The sequence below is a fragment of the Vipera berus genome (assembly GCF_964194415.1).
Source record: "Vipera berus genome assembly, chromosome: W".
In the NCBI taxonomy this organism is placed as follows: Eukaryota; Metazoa; Chordata; class Lepidosauria; order Squamata; family Viperidae; genus Vipera; species Vipera berus.
The window spans coordinates 71,720,826-71,739,711 of record NC_138210.1 but is presented as its reverse complement, the minus strand read 5'-3'; the positions used below and the strand labels follow the sequence as shown (position 1 = coordinate 71,739,711).

Genomic DNA, 18,886 nt, shown 5'->3' with positions numbered 1-18,886 from the left:
GAATGCCTTGTCCCCAGAGCACAGTCATGAGGAAAAAAATGGTGTATATTTCTCTTATCATTACACATTGGGCTTGTCAAAACATTCTTTTCCTCCTAACGATTAAGTTTAAAAGAAATGGGAAAAAAACAAGGTCAGAATCACCATTTAATTGGTTCTTGGAATTACTATTTAGGTTCTGGCATGTTAGGTAGGTTGTAAACTGCCTAGGGTTTAGCCAGCCATGATAACTCCCACTGATTATAGCAGTTATGACAGGGGTGTCAAACTCAATTTCATTGAGGACCGCATCGGCATTGCGGTTGCCCTCAGGGGGCCGGGTGGGTATAGCCAGGGTGGGTGTGGCCTACTGGGTGGGCGTGGCTAGAGTGTGTGTGGCCTACTGGGTGGGCGTGGGTCTGGGCAGGAGTGGGACAGATCTGAGGGTCTCTGGCAGAAGGAGGGTCTCTGGGCCAGGGCCAAGGCAGTGGGGGCCGTTCCCTCACTGTTTCCAGGATGGCTTCGCGGGCTGCATGAACCCATTTTGCGGGCCGCATCCGGCCCCCGGGCCTTGTGTTTGACATGTCTGAGGTATGAGATCAATTACAAGGATGTTGGAAAGATTACTTATTACCTCCATTCGGGTCGGATTGGGTGGTGCCTAGTTGAAATATTTAGGATGGAGGGACCAAGAGTTATAGAGAAACTTATTGGGAAATTGTAAATAATGATAGTTAAATGAAATGCACCCAGAAGGTTGCAGTCCATGTAGAAACAGAAGTGGTCTTCTTTGCACAAGCAATTGGGAATAAGTGTGGAGGATTTTGATAAATCTTTAGACAGGTATGAAGTTGTGCAAGAACTCTGAGTAGAAGTAGTATGGACCCAATCGATCGCTCTCAAATTGATACTGATAAGAGAAGAATAAAACCAATTTTTCTCCCAGCCTCAACCCTGATCCTTTGTTCGAATATCCAGAGAAATTTGCCGATTTCTTCTTCATTCCAGAATGCACCCCTCAGGTTTGCTCAGTCTTCAATTTGGTTGAAAAAAAAAGAGAGCAAAACCTAAGAGCCATCTGAGTTGGATTGCTTTTATTTAGCCAGCAGCAAAACATATTAGCATGTAAACTATTTGCAAGGATTTGGATCAAACACTGTGAGAGTCAAATCTAGGAGGACAATGCATGTTGAGGGGAGTCTTCAACGTTTACCCAATGTTTTTGCTATGCTCCTCTGGGTGAACTTCTGTTCAAGGGCCTCATGGACAACCATACAGCTGAATATATCGCCGTCATTCCAAGATGATTCAGAGATTGACAATTTGCTATAGCGGAAGTAGGTCTCGTCCCTCTTTTCCTTCACGGCTGGGGTGTTGACGTAGTCATCTTCTGAAATGGCATTGCCATTCTTTAGCCACTCGACATCACTATTTTCTGGGAAAAAGCCTCGAATAAAGCAGGTGAGGATTAATGAATTGCCAGGGATGGGAGGGTAGATGTGAACGGATGGTGCCTTCCTCCTTCCTTTGTGAACATGGGAAGAAAAAGATAAAGAAAGTCACATATTGTTTAGTTTAGGATAAAGTTATGGAAGCAGCGACTGGGTTTCCACATATTAAGTCATGACGTATTGTAGATTGCCAGCCTCTGAGGACTGGTTCATTTGTGAGATTGAACAGATTAGGTACAATTATAATTTCACAGGGTTCAGATAGCACTCCAAGCCAAAATAGAACTTAACGTGATAAAAAAAGCCCAGGAAATTGGAGTAATTAATATTAGGAAGACAGGACATGCAAGTCCTCGGAAGCGCTTAACTCCAAAAACCCACCTGGCCACGTCACTTCACATAGTTCGTCTCGCTTTTGGTCAGTGGTGTGTGTGTTTGGAAGATTATTTAATCAAAAGCTGCATAAGGGTTTCCCACAGGCCTTCAATAAGATCCTCCAGTGCAACAAGAGGAAACCAAAGTCTACACTGGGGACCTTTCATATTAGAGGGTGGTGGCCCTGCAGGAAAGCCACATCTCACTTTGTCCTAACGACCTGCTTGGTTTGGATCCGGGACATACTGAAAATAGCCCAGTCCTGAATTCACTAACCACCCAAGAGCTCTTAGGAGTGCCACAATTCTACATTATGGCTGTGAAAAGTTGTCATAGAAGCAAGGGATGCAGCTCAGTGGCCCCAGATGTGGTGATATCAAGGGAGTATTTTTGACAGCAGCTTCATATTGGTGAAGCTCCTTCAAGGATAATAAAGCCATAAAACCTTTAGAAATGCATTGCACTGAAATACGTCATGGATTTTAGAAAACATTCCAGACTTCCATGCGTTTTAATAAGCTTGCGGAAACCTGCACCTCTCATTATTGAAATTTCAAATGGCTTAACTGGATTCTCCCTTATCCAGATGCGAAAGCCCCAGATCTTTTCTCTTTACACCAGTTGTCTGGTTCTTGCAAATCATAATGGGAACACCCCATGTTGAGCTATTTTCTTCTACTGTAGGACTTTTGGTTCCAAGCAGAAATCTACTATTATCCTGAATACTATATCTTTTCCCCCAACTCATTATTGTCATACTTAGGGGGTTGATTTTGTCTTTGCCTAATCAACAAGAAGCAATGGATGGAAAGCCATCAAGGAGAGAAACAACCTACATAGAACTAAGCAGAAATTTCCTGACAGTGAAGACAATTAACCAGTGGAACAACCTGCCTCCAGAAGTGATGAATGCTCCAACATGGGAAGATTTTAAGAAGAGATTGGACAACCATTTGTCTGAAATGGTATAGGGTTTCCTGCCTGAGCAGGGGGTTGGGCTAGATGACGTCCAAGGTCCCTGTTCTGCTCTGTTCTTCCTTGCACACCAGAGCAGGAAGAATCACTTAGAGTATATTCTCTTCCTCTCCAGTCAATCTGAATTTTTCTCCATCAATTTGTATATTATTATTATCTCTTCCAATTCTGTTATTATTATTATTATTATTATTATTATTATTACTATTATTATTATTATCATTATCATTATCATCATCATCATCATCATCATCATCATCATCATCATCATCATCATCATCATCATCATCTGCCCTTTGAAAGGAAAAGCAAACATAAGAGCAAATTTGCTGGACTCACGCTCAACGTTTTTGTTGATTCTGGTATTGGTGGCTGCATGCTCGACATTGCACTGGAATGTCTCGGATTCCCAGTTGTTGAAGGGGATGGTGAGCAGGCTCGTGTGAGTATACAGACCGGATGCTTGCAAAACTGGAGGGAAATTGTCAATTCCACTGGTGATGGCACCTGAATTCCATTTCACTGTGGCTGGTTTAGGAAAGTAGTTTTTGATGAGACAACCGATGGTCACATTGGAGGCAGTGGACAGTGCCCTGGCCACCCGGGTTTCGTGACTAGGAGTCAATGGGAACACAGAGGGGGCTTTGGGAGGATCTGCAGGGGAAAATAAAGACAGGACGATGAAGCTGGTGTAGATCTATCCTCTAGTGGACCTGAGGGCTTCTAGACATTACTCTACCCCTGCGTTTTTCCACACTTGGCAACTTTAAGATGGGTGGACTTCAACTCCCAGAATTCTCCATTGGCTGGGAAATTCTGGAAGTTTGTCCAGACATCTGAAAGTTGCCAAGTTGGAAAATCACTGCTCCATACGGTTCATGGGAGTTTATGGAGAGAGATTTTTCCAGAAACAGTGGCCCTGCCCTTCTGATTTGATTCTTCAAATAGATTTCATTAGGGAGATAAATGTGGAATAGCTCTATGGTGCCATTGGAGAGATCCACCATCCGGAATCACCTGAAATATAAAATTTAATTAGTGCATGGGACAGGGGAAGACCTCAAGCGTATTTTTTTTATATTATGAGATGTAGAATTCTGTTTTAAGTAAAGCAAAACCGAGGTTATTCATTTTCTGAATTTGCAAAGTATTCACATCCGTGTTCCTCTTTCAGGCCTTTATTTCAGAACTTGAAATGCTGGTACCTGAATATACAATGGCTCAGTTAGCGACCATTCGAAGTGACAGTGGTACTGAAAAAGATGATGTAAGACCATTTTTCACTCTTATGGCATTGCAGCATCCCCAAGATCATGTGATCAAAATTTGGGCACTTGGAAAATGGCTCTTTGGGAAGAGGTAACAGTCCTGCCCATTCAAGACAAAGGATCACACAATAACAAGCAGACAACATCTATGGGATTAAATAGTTCATTTTTGGTTTACATATACCACAGATCAAGACCCAGAGCACCCACACAAAAAGGCCTTCTTAGAAGAAGAAAAGGGAACAAAACCCCCGCCCCCCCAATAGCAATCAGCACCCAGAAGAACACGCATTAACTGCAAGTTTAACAACAGACCAACAATCAAAATAAACAATACCCCAATCAAGGAACTGCCAAACAAGCCAACAGTAAACAGCCTAATCACCCCCAAGATAACTCTCGCAAATCCTGGTAGGGCAACCCTCCAGAAATTAAACTGAGGGCAAACTAGCACTGATGTTGTTACCTAGTTTGGGTAATGAAACATCTGCAAGAAAACAAGCTCAGAGAGCACCAAAGACCCCCCCTCAAAAAAGAAGAAACCCCACTCAATGCAGTCAATGCATCTCAAAATAAGGTCCCGTCTTCAAAACTTAATTATGGCTAAGGGTGTAGGTCTATACACAAGTTGTATATAGTATGTTTTAAATGTGTGTTATGTATATGTACACTTTGAGAACGAGCAACTAAATTTCATTTTTAACGTGTGACGTTGTGCCCGCAGGAAAAAAAATGACAATAAAGATAATCTAATCTAATCCTAATCCTAATCCTAATCCTAATCCTAATCCTAATCCTAATCCTAATCCTAATCCTAATCCTAATCCTAATCCTAATCCTAATCCTAATCCTAATCTAATCTAATCTAATCTAATCTAATCTAATCTAATCTAATCGTTACTTCCTCTTATTGAGTTTTAACTATCATAGCCTTCCATTATTTAAGTAAAGAAGCAAGCAAGTTGCAATGGAAAAAATGGAGCATGGATCAGACTGTATGCAAGAAATCTGCAGCAAAATGGATTAATTGATAGATTCCAGTTCCATTTGTTCTGTTTTGAATTCAGGAAATGGAAGATTCTCTGCAGAGTGCTGTCAGCTTTGGTGGGTGGGTGGGTGGGTGGGTTCAGAGACCCCATCACTATCACTGAATGTTGACCAATATCTCTTTTCCAATAGATGATGTACCATTTTAAACCTTTCCCCTGCCAAAACAAGACAATTTCATCTACGTGTGCCAACTAGCCAGGATACAAGCAACCAGGTGGTTAGTTTGGGGCCTTGGGGATCAACCTGAAAGCCTATCAAAGGCCATCTGGATTCAAACTGAAGCTAAAGACAAAGGAACAAATGAAAAAGGGAATTGGCACTCCTGAATTTAACTTTCCATCAGAAACCTGAATTTCAACATCTTTATCCACGTTTTTCTCATTCCATTCTACCCTCCTTATTTATCTGTAGTAGCTGATATTTCCACAGTAAGGGGCTGAAATAAATGTTAGGCTTCACAGAATATTGGGACTTTAGCTAGTCTGCAGAGAGAAAACCTATCTTAACCTCATGTTGCTACAAAACGTGTGGATACTACACAAGTCCAACAACAAACAATTCCTAAGAAAGAGAATGATTTTTATAGCCATGATTGGGATAGCAAGGTTAAATTCTAGTGATTTTAGAATGGAATGGAAAGGAATGGAATGGAATAGAAGAGAATAGAAGAGAATAGAAGAGAATACGAATAGGAATAGAGCTGGAAGGGGCCTTGGAGGTCTTCTAGTCCAGCCCCCTGCTCAAGCAGAAGAACCTATGCCATTTCAGACAAGTGACTGTCCAGTCTCTTTCTAAAAATCTGCAGTGATGGAGTGCCCATGATTTCTGAAGGCAAGCTGGATGCTAAACAACAGTGCCTTGTACCTGTTATCAAGGGTCATGCAAAGGGTAAGGATGATGGGAGTTGCAGTGCAATAAATTGCAAAACTCCAGGTTAGGGAAGTCTGCTCTAGGTAGTAAGTTCCATTATAAGTGAAAAGGGTCAATTTAGAAGAACTGTTCTGTTTTTAATCTGGCAGTAGGGAAGATCCTCATTATTATGGGTGTTAGAGCAGTGATGGGATTCAGCTGGTTTGCACCAGTTCGGCAGAACCGGTAGCTAATTTTTTGTTCCCTATGCCCAGAACAGAATTCTGGAAGCGGCATCCACACAGAGAACCGGTTGTTCACATACTTGAATCCCACCACTGTGTTAGAGATTTGCCTTTCAGGCAGGGCTCAACTCCTCTGATGTGCAAAATTCCCCTTTGGTCTTCAAGCTCCATGGTACAATCTAGTCCATAACCTACCGGAGTCAGATTTAGAATCTGAGATGTGCCAGTAACAAAAGCACCAACGTAATGTGTTAGATCTGCCCAGTCTCTTTCAAGCTTTCTTATACACTTTCATTCCTAAATGTGGACAGGAACCAGGATTGCTAATCACCTTTGTTAACCATCCATGCCTCTCTGCAGGCCTTAGCTAGCCATCTATTAGTAGGACAAGAAAGAATGGATGGATCTAATCGAAGAGAGCAGCAACCTGAAATTAAGGAGAAACTTCCTAACAGTGAGAACAATTAACCAGTGGGATAGCTTGCCATGAGAAGTTGTGGTCCTGCATTTGAGGTTTTAAAGAAGAGACTGAACAGCCATTTGTCCGGAATGATACGGGGCTTGCTGCTTGAGCAGGGGGTTGGACTAGAAGACCTCCAAGGTCCCGTCCATCTCTATTCTGAATTTGAATCTTCCCATGAACGTTCCTCTTTCAAAAGCCATTGGCTGCCGCCGTTCCTGCTGCTACAGGCAGAGGAGCAGTCTGAATTACGATTTATTTCTCATTTAAGTGGCAATCCTAAATAGAAGCAAGACCTAATTGCCTTCCCTCCATCTTCTGGAGCCCAGTTAATCATCTGGGAGATTAGAGATCTCCTCAATGAAGTCTTGCCCTGGCACAAAGTTTCAAGAAGGTCCTTGGTCCTCTTGCACTTGGCCTGGAGCTTACATTCAGCAGACGGTGCACAAAAGTTTCCCAGCCAAGCATCACCCTGATAACAAGCATCCTTGCAACCTACTTCCATCTGAGCTCCTGCTGTCTCCTTCCCTCTTCCACTTGCCAAGATGTGAGCTGCCTCTTTTTGCAGCCCAGTAGCTTCACTATAGCCTAACATTTATCTGAGAGGACAGAAACTTTTAGTAGCAATCCAGAACTTCCTCCAGCTCATCTGGGCAGAACAATCTTTGAAGGACTAGCAAAGCACCCCCGGGAATGAGTCCTAAAGTTAGCAAAGGATGGGGCGTTTAGGCATTTCGTTTAGGATCTCCCAGATGAGAGCAGGCATTGCACATTCATCTAAGCTTCCTCTTTGCTCTTCGCTGTCTTATTTGAACCATAAAAAAAACATACACAAAACCCATAGAAGTACAAAAAAACTTTGGGATGTGCCCAGGGCACCAAGCAGGTACCCAGTTAGCTTCCCTCTGCCTGCCAACTGAGTTGAACTCTGGGCTTTGTAGCTTCTGTATCACACAGCTGAGTATACTGTTTGTAGGAGACATCTTTGCAGGTTTCTTTACCTACTCAACTGAGAAGCGGATAATTTCTAGGGTGAGCTTTTTAGGCTGAAGCCCCATTCTTTCCAATTCTTTCACCTTCAAACCCACCTCTCCTAACTGAGAAGGCAGGCTTGGCAACCAGATAATATTCTTATTCCTTGCTACTTTCTCTCAACTCCAGCATTCATCAGGAAGATCATAGCTGGGATTCTGGCTGGGTATAGACACCCACGTAGCCTGTTTCTACCCACTAGCTTGACTAATTTCTGAATTCAGCTAGGATGACAGATGGCACAGTGAACCATCCAGCATGGATGGTTACCACTTAACTCAAAAGAAACTCATCCCCCCATGAGCTACCTCAAGGCACCCATACCCTAGAATTCAAATTTGAGATAAAAATGCTACCAGTTGAGAATCGAGCCTGGAGCAGATGCTGAGTTAGCTCACGCTAGCTCTCATCTGAAGCTACCAATTCTCTCCTTTGATTTTCACGAGCAGAACCTGGAGTTGATTGGTAAGGCCTAAATCTCCCAATTAAGTATCTGGAATGTGAAGTTATTTAGGCGATCCTGTGCTGCACCTTCAGCTTGCACCTTCAGCTTGTCTCCTTTCAGTTGAGTTTGGTTGAGGCTTTCTGAAACCTCTCTCCAGCCCCAGGATCTTCCTTGTTAAGTAAATCTTTGAGTATCTTACAAATAAAGAGAGAGAGAGAGAGAGAGAGAGAGACAGAGAGAGAGACAGAGAGAGAGAGAGAGAGACAGAGAGAGACAGAGAGAGACAGAGAGAGAGAGAGACTGAGAGAGAGAGAGAGAGACAGAGAGAGAGACAGAGAGAGAGAGAGACAGAGAGAGAGAGCATCTGCCAAACCCAACTGAAGTTGGACTATAATCTGAAACATGAGGATTTAACCACACAGTTAATTTCAGATCCCTTTACTTAAGGCTAAAATAGAGCACGAGGTTGGATAAGCAACTTGGAAGAAGCCAACAAACAGAAAAAGATTTTCATCGTCCCCTGTTATCCAACTTCTTCCTCAGTTCCCAACTGAACATGGCAGGTAAGTGTAAATGGGTTGCTACCTGCCAAACCCAACTGAAGTTCGATCATAAGCTGGAACATGAGGACCGCACAGTTAACTTCTGCTACTACTACAAGTTGCCCACTTCCCAGTTGCGAGGCTCAGCTGAGATTAAGGGATTGTGATGGATTGCAATCCCTTTAAAAGCTGTATTAAGCCTGATAGCAAGAATCCCATTCCATTGCTTCTTTCACTACTGGGATGTATGGAAGACCAAGTTTTACTATCCAGCACCTGTAGAGAAACCTCAAATGATTCTTGTCCCAAAGATGCTTTTTGAAGAGGCAAATTGACTTTTCTTGGATGAGAAGCGAAATGTCTATAAGGAAACAACAAAGAAACTCCAGTTACCTTTTCAAAAAGGATCTTCGGGGACAACATGGATCACTGAGAATCTCCACAGAGATTCTCAAATTATCTTAACCTTCTGCATTTTGATGTCTCCAAGCCCCAAATTTTGATGAATTTTGTACTTACCAAGCCAAGTGCCAGCCTCACCTCAGGGCCAATCTGTAGTCTGTCTCAGAATTTTCCCCTCACTTTCTTCTTAAAGAATGTCCCCAAAAAGATGTTATTTTCCAACTGGTCATATTCTTTGAGTTGGCGTGAAGGTGTGAAAAAAACAAGAGCACTGAGGTCCAAGAGATATATTTGGGGTCCAAAAGGTGCCATCTTAAAAACAGACAAAAGAGTATCAACCACAGAGAAACTTCCCCATTTTCTTCCTTTAGACACTTTTTTTGAAAGTCCAAAAGTTTAATCACTAGACAAGGCAAAGCTGTCAAAGTGAACCTGACATTAATCTGACCCACAAAAATTATTTCCAGATAATTGTTTTTGTTGTTATGGTTTATTGTATAATGCTTTACTAAAAAATCCGATGACTATGACTAACTTGTATTTTATGATTTATGTTGAACGTGTGTTTACGATGACTATGATTTATCACTTATGATTTTTATGTACACTGAGAGCTTATGCACCGAAGACCAATTCCTTGTGTGTCCAATCTCATGGAGCATTTAAAACCTCTGGAAGCAGCTGATAAATTGTTCTCACTGTCAGAAAATTTCTCCTGAATTTTAGGTTGCTCTTTTCCTTGATTAGTTTCCATCCGTTGCTTCTTGTCAGGTGCTTTGGAGAATAGGTTGACCCCCACTTCTTTGTGGCAGCCTCTCAAATAACGGAATACTGCTCTCATGTCACCCTTTCTTTTCTCTAGACTAGCCAAACCCAAATCCTGCAACCGTTTTGTCTCCAGACCTTTACTCATCTTAGTTGCTCTTCTCGGCACTATTTCCAAAGTATCAACACCTTTTTTGTAATGTGGTGACGAAAACTGGATGCAGTATTCCTAGTGCATCTTACAAAGTGTGTCTTACCAAGTGCATCTTATCAAGTGTGTGTTATAAAGTGATAGTCATGGTTCCGATAGATGAGACCAATAAGAAGAGAACTCCAAGGCAAAAGGTTCCTTAAAGAACATATTTATTGGCTACAAAACATCAGCACGTTTATAAGTGAAACCAAGACTGAAATTCCCCTCCAAAAGTTACAATTTTACAAAGTTGATTTCCCCACCCCCAGTAATGTGTCATAAATCACATTCCCCAATAAACTACTTTGGCGGGCTTTCTAACAAAAGCTTCAGCCCATCAAAACTCAAACAGCAATGACCTTGGTTCCCACAGAACAATTTATTATTTTGACTAAACTAGAAAAAATGCTCATTCCCCCCTCCCAACTCTGTGGCAACCAAAATGAAGAAAAAATGGTTTCAGCCAAGTTCATTTGCAGCATTGACAGTCAAATCCTCTAGAAAAAGAGAAATCCTGTAGATGAAGAAGAGTTAGAGTTAGGAATCTCCCCGAGGCTTATTTGGATGCTTATCAAAAAATCTATGTATTCATCTATCAGCTTTAACATCAGTGCTTTTAACCCAAGTGGCTTCTGACAAAGGGTATCCTTTCCACTGTACCAAATACTGTAATTTCCACTTTTACAGTCTAGAATCATTTGATTTCATAATGATCTCCCCTTCTACCACAAGGACACGAGGTGCTTGTTTGGGAGTAAGTCTTAAGGATGACTCTCTGAAAGTTTTCAATAGACTGCAGTGAAAAACAGGATGGATCTTTCCCAAAAGGCGAGGGGTTTTAATTCTACTGTGACTTGGTTTATAATTCAAACTATGGGGAAAGATCCAAGGAATTTCAGTCCCAATTTTTTACCAGGCAGTTTGAGTCTTAAATACGTTGTAGTGAGATAAACCTTTCTCCCCACATGCAATGGTTTTGGAGGAGTCCTTTTTTTATCAGCCTGCTCTTTGTAAACCTTTGTGACTTTTGCTAAAGCCTTTTTTGCATTGTCTGAAACAGTTTTCCAGGAGGTTACTCACTGGTCTAGGGTTTGAGAGGCTGGATGGTCTTGTGGGTATTCAGGCATGGGAATGAACTCTTTGCCAGTAGCTATTTTGAAAGTAGTGAATCCAGTGCTGCTATGTACTGTGTTATTATAAGCCACCTCATCTAATGTATTGCTCCACCATTGTGTTCTCTCTTTCAGCTGCTCTATTCGTAGATGGATGAAAAGCCGATGATAGCCCTTGTGTGGATCCAATTAGTTTACGGAAATCCCTCAAAAATCTTGCAGTAAACTGAACCCCCCTATCTGAAATAATCTGTTTTAGTGCTCTGTGGAGCCAGTAGATATGCTTGAGAAACATTTTGGCTAATTCCGAGTGGAGGGGAGACTGGAACAGTCTATGAGGTGAGCTTGCTTTGAGAACAGGTCAATGGCAGTCCGTATTACCATATTTCTCCTACTTTCTGATAATTCCACAATAAAGTTAATGGCAATTTCTTCCCAGGGTTGGGAAGGCTCTGCAACTTGTTGCAACAATCCACGGGTTTTTCCAGAGTATTTCTTCATTGTTGCACATATTGCATACCTTTTTACAAAATTTTCAAAGTCTTTTTTCAAACCTGGCCACCAAAACTGCCTCCGGAACAAATGTCTTAAGATATCCAAAATGGCCAGCCTGTTTGGTATCTTGGCTGCACTGGAGTGCCGGAACTCTGAGTGTTTCTGGCAGGTTAGCCCATCTCGATAAGTCAGTATGATCTTGTCTTCCTGAAACCAGGAATCAGTTTTCAATTGCTCCTTTAGCTTTTTTGTTAATGGGCTGTCTGGCTCAGTGTTTGTTGTTTGTTTGTTGTTGTCTCCCTGGATTTATCTGAGAGATTGACTATGATTGTGGAATGATGGAGTTCACAATGTCCTCATGGCAGCTTTTTTACTGGGGCAATCTGGAAAGGGCATCAACCAAAACATTTTCCCTCCCTGGGATATACTTTAGCATGAAATTAAAACGATTAAAATATTGCACCCATTGAACTTATTTAGGAGATAACTTACAGGGGGTTTTCATTGCCTCTAAATTTTTATGATCAGTCCACACTTCGAAAGGCACCTTGCCCCCTCGAGGAATTGACACCAAGTTAGTAGGGCCTACCTCACAGCAAAAGCCTCCTTCTCCCAAATTGCCCACCTTTGCTCAGCGTCTCTTAATTTTTGGGAAGTGTAGGCACAGGGTTGTAAATCTCACTTTTGGTTTCTTTGTAAGAGAACTGCCCCCACAGCCACATTGTTAGTGTTGGCTTGGATGATGAACTGCTGCTCTGGGTTGGGTATTTGAGAACAGGTTCGGCAGCGATCAGTCTTTTCAAGTTCTCAAAAGCTGTTTGGCTTTCCGTAGACCATGGCAGGGGCTGAGAGGGTTGTGGCTTACCCCCAGTTTTCCCCGCCTTTAACAATCGGTAATTTGTAAAGCAATTACCCGCAAAAGAGGGGATAAACTGCCAGTAAAAATTCGCGAATCCCCCAAAAAACTTTGGAGTTGTTTACGGGTCCATGGGGGTTGCCATTCTATTACTGCCTTCACTTTGGTGGGATCCATTTCAATGCCTTCCCTGGAAATCCTATATCCTAGGTAGTCCAGGTGCATTTGATGGAATTCACATTTTGAGAGCTTTGCATAGATTTTTTAGTGTTCAGCAGTTTTTTGAGTACCTCACACACTAATTTAACATGTTCTGCAATGGTCTCTGTAGAAATGCAGATGTCATCAAGATAGACTAAACCCCCCTTGTACAGGTGCTCATGCAGCACTTGATAGATGAATTGCACGAACACAACAGGGGTTCCCTGTAGTCCAAACAGCAAAACATTGAACTGAAAACTTCCCATGGGGCTGTTAAAAGCCATCTTCCACTCATCTCCTTTTTAAACTCTCACTCAATAGTACACCTCTCTTAGGTCTAAAGGTAAAGGTAAAGGTTCCCCCGCACATGCGTGCTAGTCGTTTCCGACTCTAGGGGCCGGTGCTCATCTCCATTTCAAAGCCGAAGAGCCAGCGCTTGTCCAAGGACGTCTCCGTGGTCATGTGGCCGGCATGACTAGACGCCAAAGGCGCACGGAACGCTGTTACCTTCCCACCGTAGTGGACCCTATTTTTCTACTTGCATTTTTATGTGCTTTCTAACTGCTAGGTTGGCAGAAGCTGGGACAAGGAACAGGCGCTCACTGTTACGCAGCACTCGAGATTTGACCCGCCAAACTGCCAACCTTCTGATCGACAAGCTCAGTGTCCCTTCTCTTAGGTCTAGTTTGGTAAAAAACTTTCCTTTTGCTAAATGGGCTAACAAGTCTTCCATTACAGGGAAGGGGTACATATTCTCCATGCTGACCCCGTTTAACCCTTTAAAATCAATGCACAGCCTCAGCCACCCATCTTTCTTTTCTTTAAAAAGCACAGGGACAGCTACTTGGGATTTTGCTGGCTGAATGAACCCTCTGGCTAAGTTCTTGTCAATGTACCCTCTCAGCTCTTTTAATTTGTGGGGTGTGTGTCATTGAGTACATTTTCAGCTTGGGCAGTTTGGCTCTCAGCAAAATCTCAATTGCGGAATCAGTTGCTCGGTGGGAGGGGCAGGATGTCACACTCCATCTCACTGAATACATCAGCTAAGTCTTGGTATTCACTTGGGATGAGCAGCAAGCCAGGCGGGGGAGTTAATGGCAGTTTTCAGTGTTTCAAGAGATTGCTTGCGGCTTTGACTTGTGTTGCTGGCGGGAGTGGGCGGTGAAGGTTCCGTTGCTAACCTAAATTCCTCACTCCGTTCTCCCACCAAATCATAGGCTGCCACTTGTCAAGCCAGGCCAATCCCAAAACTACCCACTCCGCTGTCTCACCTTCTAAATTCAACCATTCTGGCTGTGTCTGGGTAAGCACGAGCATAACAATTCATGTGAGTCCACACTTGGTTCAGGAATAAAGATAGCTTCTTGAGATCTCCATCCAAGGTGGGCTTGATTGGAGGTGGGTCCACAGGTCGCTGCTCCCAGAGAGCTTGCAGTATGCCAGCTGCTTGGCATTGGTGTTGCTGAAGGCCTACCCTGTTTAGAACCTTTGGTTGGGGCCCTGTAACTGGCAAGCCGTCGACAATGGTGAGGGCTGACATGGCACTGGTAACAGTCAGGGCTGATGTGGTGTTGGTGATGGTCAGGGCTGTCATGATGTTAGTAACAGTCAGGGCTGGCATAGCATCAGTTAGGGCTGGCACAGCACTGATGATGGTTGGGACTGACAGGACATCAGTACCGATTGGGGCTGGAATAATGCTGCTGACGGTAAGGGCTGGCATGGTGCAGGTGATGGTTGGGACTGATGGGATGCTGGTGACAATCAGGGCTGGCATAGCACTGATAACGTTCAGGAATGGCTCAACATTGATGATGGTCAGGGCTCTGCCAATGCACTGGGCTCAAAGTTAAGGCTGGTCTAGACAGTGGGGAGGCGGCCCGAGTCATCGCTATGGGGATGGGACTTCACTGTGGTGGTGGACAATCATGGGGATGCCTGTCCTCTTGCTCACTAGAGAGCATCTGGTGGGTGATCGGCTCTCTTTCTCCCATCTCCAGTCCTTCACAGTTCTCTCTCAAGCGTTCGATGGAATGGCTGTGGATGGTGGTCAGGTACTCCCATCCCCCTGATTCATCCCAAGTAACTGGTCACTTTGCCTTTCTCGGCACTGGCAAATGAGATCCGTGGGATGAAATCAATGGGGACTCAGCCTCCACTGCCTTCACAGTACTCTTCCGTGGTGGGGCAGCCTCTGACCACCAGGTCCCTCTGAGGGCCAATGTTCCTTCTTGCTGCATCAACATCTCTGGTGGGATCTCTTGGGTTTTTTATCTCATACTGGCTGGAGGAGCTGCACTCTCCACCTGGGCTTGCACCTGCAGTCCATCTGCCACTGCTGCGCTGAGGCTTGCAGCCGATTCCGCCTTCTTTTCCATTTTTGCTTCTTCCCTGAGTCTTTGTTGTCCTCCCTAAGGTTTGGGTAGGCGACTGGGGCTCAGGACCACATGTTGTTAAAATAAGTTTGAGTCTTGGTTTAATGTCATGGTTCCGATAGATGAGATCAATAAGAAGAGAACTCCAAGGCAAAAGTTTCCTTAAAGAGCATATTTATTGGCTACAAAATATCAGCACATTCTTAAGTGAAACCAAGACTGAAGTTCCCCCCCCAAGGTTACAATATTACAAAGTTGATTTTCCCACCCCCAGCAATGTATCATAAATCACATTCCCCAAAAAACTTCTTTGGCGGGCTTTCTAACGAAAGCTTCAGCCTGCCAAAACTCAAACAGCAATGACCTTGGTTCCCACAGAACAATTTATTGTTTTTGATTAAACTAGAAAATTGCTCATCCCCACTCCCAACTCTGTGGCAACTGAAAACGAAAAAAAAAATGGCTTCAGCCAAGTTCGTTTGCAGTGTTGACGATGGTATTCATACTTCACTTCATTTGCTCCCAACTGAAGGCAAATATAAGTGTCCCAAGATAATGTTGCAAGATCCAATCTGGGTCAGTAATCGGGACCAGAGGTTTAACCTTTTGAAATTTTGGACTCATGCTGGAATCCAACATCAGGGAACTTCACCCTTACCAGAATGGAGAGAGAGAATTTCCCTGAGGATGGGCTCTAGCACGAATCCAAAAACTTGGAAGACTAAAACTCTGGTCTTGGTGAGTGACCCAGATTGGATCCTACATTTACTTGCTCCCTTCATCCCACCATGAGAAACCCATGTTAGGAAGGCTTTTATTTCATTTCATGTTCTCTTTATTATTTTTTAGCAAATATAACAAAGATGACAAAAACATAGATTACGAAGAATAGCATCAGTGCTTCCATTCTGGGAAACAAATAGTTTGGGGGAGAATGGAGGAAAAAGAGCCACCAAATATTAGGGACAAGATTATGCCTAAGCTGCTATTAGTAAAATATAGATAAGAGAACATATTTTTTCCTGGTAGCCTAAGACCATCAGACAGCCTGAGGACATATAAAAAGAGATAAACTAGCTTAGAAGACCTTGGGATAAAATGAAGACTTGAATCTCCAGAGTAGGCTCGGGAGTTGAAACAAAAACATTTGGAGAAGTTTCTTACAAGTTTAGAAGCCTCCTTAGATCATTTGCTTTCTGCAGGGACTTTTTAATATTTCTATCTCCAAACCCGATTGTTGTTTAGAGAAGATGTTCATGTTTTCCTTTTGCAAGGTGGCTCTTTCAGCTGATATTAAACAGAAATAAGCTTGGAAAATGGATTCCAGCAAGGTGCCCTCTCCTCCCCCAGGACATCATCTCCAACTCAAAAGAAAGAGTACTGGCAGGTCAAGGAGAAGGGTGGGATTGAAAGACATGGAACGGACCCTCCAGAAATTGTTACTATGTACGTTGATAGATTATATTCTTGTAGTGGGGGCCTACTGGCTTCTTCTTATTCTTCTTCAGTTTCTTAAGAGCAGAAGCAATCCATTTGACCTGTGTAGAAGAGGTAGGAAAAACACAATAATAAGATTATCTTAGCAAATATAAGTCAAATGAAAGCATAGAAAAAAAAAGGATAGGCCTATTCATGAAATTGGTGATTATTTATTCTTTCCCTCCCTGTTACATCCTAACTTTACAGCCATTCCTTGTATTTATGACCTTTGCAGGTCGATAAAGCCAAGGATGTAAGCTGATGTAAGATCACGAGCATGGTTGGGGCTTCCCTTAGTGACAGCTTTGTGGTGGCTAAACGAGATTTGAAGACACTGTAGACAGATCATCTTTACTGTCATTTTTTAAGTGTGGGCACACTGGCACACATTAAAAATGAAATTCTGTTGCCTGCTCTCAAAAGTTTAAACATACATAACACACATATAAACCTGCTATGTACAACATATGTATATACCTACACCCTTACATATAAATAACATATAAATATTAATCTCTGTCCATCTTGAATACGTAGCGGAAAGAGGAAGTTTGAGAGTTCACAAGGTTGATACTGTATGGAACAAAAGTGTGACTGAACCTGGATGTTCTGCTTCGGATACCACGAAGCCCCCTCCCAGAAGGTAACAATCTGGGATTGCACTGACCATCCATCGTATCTATAGCAAGTTGCATCATCAGCCCCAGAATATCTCAGAAGACCATTGCCACTCTTCCTCCACTAACTTGGGATGATGTTGGGTGAAGGATCACAAACATGAGATTATATCTCAGACAAGGCAACTGCTCCATGCTTACCCAAACAGGGTTTGGTAATACATTGTGGTGTTCAATTATTCACAACCAAGTCATGGACTTGCTCTTACCAGTGGCAACCTGAGACAAAGACTATCGACCGTGAGGCCACCTGACTGGCCAAATGGTGACTAAGTAGTTCAGTTGAGATAACTAAAAGTTGTCTTCTCTCCAACCCTTCTCCTCCAGATCTTCCAAGCATTCCCCTTCCATCTCCCTACTGGCTCTTGGAGTCATTGCAAACCATAAGGACCACTCAGTCCACCCCCATTTTCTTTTTTTTTCTTACTTTCTCTTCACAAAATATTTATGTCAGCCTGTGTCCACCCTATCGCTGGGATGAAAACAAATGCATTTTGCAACAGTTATCTTTACTTACTTTGAACAACGTTATAATGGCACCGTAACATACACTGAGCAGAAAGAAAATGTAGAAAATCACAATAGTCGTCCATAAATGCTTAATCTCTGCTTCCTTCTTTATACTGTAATTGTTCTCGACCGACACGGTTACCTCTGTGAAATGAGAAAGTGATGTGAGTCCTGGGTTTTTCATCAACGCAAAATATCTAACATCCGCTTCCCCATCAATTAGTGCTATGACTGATTCATCATAAGCCCGGTTCCTTTACATCCATAAATATAATGAAAAGATAGAATTCCACGGTGAACCTGCTTATCCAATAGAGATGGATTGATGTCCGGTAAAAAGTGGAGCATGCACTGTCTAATGTGCAATATATTCTTTTTAGTTATGGGATTGTTCTCTGAATTATCAACAATTTAGTTATTCAAGACCACACTTGGAATACTGCAACCCATTTTGGTCACCATACTACAAAAAAGATGTTGAGATTTTGGAAAAAGTTCAGAGAAGAGCAGCTAAGATGATCAAAGGCCTGGAGACTAAAACATGTGAAGAATGGATGCAAGATTTGGATTTGGCTAGTCTAAAGAAAAGAAGAAACAGGGGTGACATGATAGCAGTCTTCCAGTATTTGAGGGGCTGCCACAAAGAAGAGGGGGTCAAATTATTCTCCAAAGCAATAGAGGGCAGGACAAGAAACAATGGTTGGAAGTGAATCAAGGAGAAAAGCAACCTGGAATTAAGGAGAAACTTCCTGACAGCGAAGACACCCTAACCAGTGGAACAGCTTGCCTCCAGAAATTGTGGGTGTTCCATCACTGGAGGTTTTTTAAGAAGAGACTAGTCACTTATCTGAAATGGTATGGGTTTTCCTGCTTGAGCATGGGGCTGGACTAAGAGACCTCCAAGATCCCTTCCAGCTCCTGTTCTGTTCTGTTCTGTTCTGTTCTGCTCTGCTCTGTTCTGTTATTTCAGTTCTTTCTTGCACACCAAAGCAGGAAAAATCACTTAGAGTATATCCTCTTCCTTTCCAGTCAATCTGAATTCTTCTCCATCAATTTGTATAAGTTGATATTGTGCTATTAAAGCAGATCTGGAGAAGTTTTCTACGAATAGTCCCCGACTTACAACCAGTGGCTTAGCCCCATTCAAAGT

At 42.7% G+C, this 18,886-nt stretch overlaps 1 gene segment (V, D, J or C); it reads right to left on the bottom strand.

The window, feature by feature from the left end:
• Positions 1 to 1,067: 1,067 nt before the first annotated feature.
• On the bottom strand, positions 1,068 to 14,472 carry LOC308676457 (Ig gamma chain C region-like). The segment is given in 4 exons: positions 14,170 to 14,472; positions 11,698 to 11,845; positions 3,120 to 3,434; positions 1,068 to 1,504 (listed from the first exon to the last, which is right to left on the bottom strand).
• Between the last annotated feature and the right edge of the window lie 4,414 nt (positions 14,473 to 18,886).